Source organism: Schistocerca cancellata, chromosome 1 (genome assembly GCF_023864275.1).
Source record: "Schistocerca cancellata isolate TAMUIC-IGC-003103 chromosome 1, iqSchCanc2.1, whole genome shotgun sequence".
In the NCBI taxonomy this organism is placed as follows: Eukaryota; Metazoa; Arthropoda; class Insecta; order Orthoptera; family Acrididae; genus Schistocerca; species Schistocerca cancellata.
This window is the reverse complement of record NC_064626.1, coordinates 718464366-718469375: the sequence shown is the minus strand read 5'-3', so window position 1 is coordinate 718469375 and position 5010 is coordinate 718464366.

Below are 5010 nucleotides of genomic sequence, written 5' to 3'. Positions count from 1 at the left end.
TAGGGAAAATATTCTCGTGGTTTGTTTGCCAATTACTGGCATTTATCTCGAAATGTAGTTTCATTTTGGTAGACAGCATGCTTTCAGCAGCTAGGACTTTGAAACAAATGACAACTGTGACCGTCATTTGTCGCTTGGGCCTTATAGCGGCCCTAGCACTACATGTGAAACTGAAATTCAAGTAACTGTCGTTATACTTCCTCCACTGTCGTCGATTCACTTCTTTAGAACTGATTGACACGTTTGAAACGTCACGTCTTATACGTATATATAAAAGTTTGTCCATTCTGACATAAAAGCACAAATCACAGAAGACAAACAACAAAACAATCTACATTCGACAGAACTACTCTTCGAACTGACTGTTACTGAATAAAATAAATGAGTCACGTAGTACGATTCGACTGTCGCCTACCACTCTGCCATAGTAGCTACACTTACTTGACGGTCCGCTAGTGGTCACTACTAGCTCACACGTTGTTTCTTTATTCGGAAAACAAATAAACTAAATTATTGCCGTTCTTTCGTGCAGTCATCGCAACGCCGCTATTGTATGGCTGCGATGCCCCTGGGAGTCGCGACGCACAGTTTGAAAACCCTGGCCTACCGTGTCTGCAAGGAATGGTATACCATTCGCAGAAATGTAACGCAGTGTACAAACAGTGGTCATAGAAAGACCCTAACCGACAGGAACCGGAAACAAGTGTCACGTATTGTCACTAAAAAACGGTTTCAAACACGAATTGCTGGCCGGCCGAAGAGGCCGATCGGTTCTAGGCGCTACAGTCTGGAACCGCGCGACCGCTACGGTCGCAGGTTCGAATCCTGCCTCGGGCATGGATATGTGTGATGTCCTTAGGTTAGTTAGGTTTAAGTAGTCCTAAGTTTTAGGGGACTGATGACCTCAGAAGTTAAGTTCCGTAGTGCTCAGAGCCATTTTTGAACGAATTGCTGCTTCCTGTGAAAGCATATCCATCTCAACCAGTTTCCGAACGAGCACTGTGAAGGGTGCCGCATGCGATGGACATTTTGGAATCGACTACTTCGCAAAAAGTCATTATTCACAGCGGCACATGAAGCTGGATACGTTCAACTGGCGAAACAACGCAGGCTGACGATGTGTAGTGTTGTCCGACGAGTTGTGATTTTGTCCCTTTGCAAATGCTACAAGGCGTCGTGTGGATCTACGGTTCACTGTGGCGTGTAACCTGTTGGTATGTGGTGCATGTAGTTCACACTCGAGGTGGTTCTGTGATGTTTTGTGGATCTTTCTCGTAAGAAAACTGGGGCACAAATTCGGGTTGTCGTGAACCCTTTCGTCTACATCTTCGAAATGAGTACGCAGTGGGCACTCCCGTCTTCCAAAAATACAACAGCCGTTTTCACACGTATACTTCTTGGTTTGACTAACACGCATGTATAGCAACTTCACTGGTGCACTACATCCCGCTATCTTGATCCTAGATGGGACTGTTCTAAACAGAAGGCGACACGTAGCAACCAACTTCTTCATAATATAATAGCTGTATAGGATCCTGTCTGAGGTGTTTATGTCAAATTTTTCTCCTCTTCAGGTACCTTTAACATGTCGTCTAATCACTTTGTACACTGTACGGTTGAAAACATTGCTTTGCTCTGTATCACATTCTGAGATGTAAATGATCAATGTTAAGCACGCTTATTCCCGTGCTCAACTGTGATATCACGTACTTTGCGCGCGTTCTAACTTGCGAGCTGCGAAAAATGCAGGTCGATTTAAAATTAATACAGCGATTTGCAAACAGTTATTACTATTTAATACACAGCGATAGTCGATAAGGATTACGGAGAATGTAAAAAATCAAAATTTCAATCGTGCAGCAAGCGTAGTGAATCGCAATACGGCACACAGATTTCTTCGCTGAGAGCTTGCAGCAACATGGTTCTCTGTTCCTCCGTCCGAGTCGTATTGCGGTTAATTTGTTACCAAAGTGTTTGATTGCTTCAAGTGAACTCAGCATGCCAAAGAGGAAGAATTCATTCCAAGGAAAACATTCACAAAAATGGTTCTTTATAAAACGAGAGAGAAGTGACTATGAACAGAATGTGTAATTTGTAAGTGTTATGTTTCCATTTCACGTGGGGGACGAGTAGATACTGAGGTTCGTTTAACTAGCGTAAAGCGTAAACCAAAAGCGTACTCAGCATGCCCTTCAAAAAAATCGACAGTTATTTTGCTTCAAATTCATTCAGTGAGGGAAAATTAGTAACAGCAGCGGAATTAGCGATGTGCTATCATACCGTTACAGTTACGAAGTCTCAAGACGGTGTTCAGGAAAGATCGATTAGGCAGAATTGGTGGTGGAGTGTTTGTGTCTGTCAGTAGTGGTTTATCTTGTAGTGAAGTCGAAGTAGATACTTCGTGCGAATTGGCATGGGTGGAGCCGAACTAAGTTAATAACTGGCTCCTTCTACCGACCCCCAGGGTCCGATGATATAGTTGCTGAACAGTTCAGAGAAAATTTGAGTCTCGTAACAAATAAATACCCCACTCACACGGTTATAGTTGGTGGGGACTTCAACCTTCCCTCGATATGTTGGCAAAAATACTTGTTCAAAACCGGTGGTAGGCAGAAAACATCTTCCGAGATTGTCCTAAATGCTTTCTCCGAAAATTATTTCGAGGAGTTAGTCCACGACCCCACGCGAATTGTAAATGGTTGCGAAAACACACTTGACCTCTTAGCCACAAACAATCCAGAGCTAATAGAGAGCATCATGACTGATACAGTGATTAGTGATCACAAGGTCGTTGTAGCTAGGCTTAATACCGTTTCTTCCAAATCCACCAGAAACAAACGCAAAATAATTTTATTTAAAAAAGCGGATAAAGTGTCACTAGAAGCCTTCCTAAGAGACAATCTCCATTCCTTCCGAACTGACTATGCAAATATAGACGAGATGTGGCTCAAATTCAAAGATATAGTAGCAACAGCAATTGAGAGATTCATACCTCATAAATTGGTAAGAGATGGAACTGATCCCCCATGGTACACAAAACAGGTCCGAACGCTGTTGCAGAGGCAACGGAAAAGCATGCGAAGTTCAGAAGAACGCGAAATCCCGAAGATTGGCTAAAATTTACATACGCGCGAAATTTGGCACGGACTTCAATGCGAGATGCCTTTAATAGGTTCCACAACGAAACATTGTCTCGAAATTTGGTAGAAAATCCGAAGAAATTCTGGTCGTATGTTTAAGAAGGGTAGTAGGAGTAATCCATCGAACTACAGACCTATATCATTGACGTCGGTTTGCAGTAGGTTTTTGGAGCATATACTGTATTCAAACATTATGAATCACCTCGAAGGGAACGATCTATAGATACGAGGGCAGTTCAATAAGTAATGCAACACATTTTTTTTCTCGGCCAATTTTGGTTGAAAAAACCGGAAATTTCTTGTGGAATATTTTCAAACATTCCTGCTTCGTCTCATATAGTTTCATTGACTTCCGACAGGTGGCAGCGCTGTACGGAGCTGTTAAAATGGCGTCTGTAACGGATGTGCGTCGCAAACAACGGGCAGTGATCGAGTTTCTTTTGGCGGAAAACCAGGGCATCTCAGATATTAATAGGCGCTTGCAGAATGTCTACGGTGATCTGGCAGTGGACAAAAGCACGGTGAGTCGTTGGGCAAAGCGTGTGTCATCATCGCCGCAAGGTCAAGCAAGACTGTCTGATCTCCCGCGTGCGGGCCAGCCGTGCACAGCTGTGACTCCTGCAATGGCGGAGCGTGCGAACACACTCGTTCGAGATAATCGACGAATCACCATCAAACAACTCAGTACACAACTTGACATCTCTGTTGGTAGTGCTGTCACAATTGTTCACCTGTTGGGATATTCAAAGGTTTGTTCCCGCTGGGTCCCTCGTTGTCTAACCGAACACCATAAAGAGCAAAGGAGAACCATCTGTGCGGAATTGCTTGCTCGTCATGTGGCTGAGGGTGACAATTTCTTGTCAAAGATTGTTACAGGCGATGAAACATGGGTTCGTCACTTCGAACCTGGAACAAAACGGCAATCAATGGAGTGGCGCCACACCCACTCCCCTACCAAGAAAAAGTTTAAAGCCATACCCTCAGCCGGTAAAGTCATGGTTACAGTCTTCTGGGACGCTGAAGGGGTTATTCTGTTCGATGTCCTTCCCCATGGTCAAACGATCAACTCTGAAGTGTATTGTGCTACTCTTCAGAAATTGAAGAAACGACTTCAGCGTGTTCGTAGGCACAAAAATCTGAACGAACTTCTCCTTCTTCATGACAACGCAAGACCTCACACGAGTCTTCGCACCCGAGAGGAGCTCACAAAACTTCAGTGGACTGTTCTTCCTCATGCACCCTACAGCCCCGATCTCGCACCGTCAGATTTCCATATGTTTGGCCCAATGAAGGACGCAATCCGTGGGAGGCACTACGCGGATGATGAAGAAGTTATTGATGCAGTACGACGTTGGCTCCGACATCGACCAGTGGAATGGTACCGTGCAGGCATACAGGCCCTCATTTCAAGGTGGCGTAAGGCCGTAGCATTGAATGGAGATTACGTAGAAAAACAGTGTTGTGTAGCTAAAAGATTGGGGAATAACCTGGTGTATTTCAATGCTGAATAAAACAACCCCTATTTCAGAAAAAAATGTGTTGCATTACTTATTGAACTGCCCTCGTACATAATCAGCATGGCTTCAGAAAACATCGTTCTTGTGCAACGCAGCTAGCTCTTTATTCGCACGAAGTAATGGCCGCTATCGACAGGGGATCTCAAGTTGATTCCGTATTTCTAGATTTCCGGAAAGCTTTTGACACCGTTCCTCACAAGCGACTTCTAATCAAGCTACGGGCCTGTGGGGTATCGTCTCAGTTGTGCGACTGGATTCGTGATTTCCTGTCAGGAAGCTCGCAGTTCGTAGTAATAGACGGCAAATCATCGAGTAAAACTGAAGTGATATCAGGTGTTCCCCAGGGAAGCGTC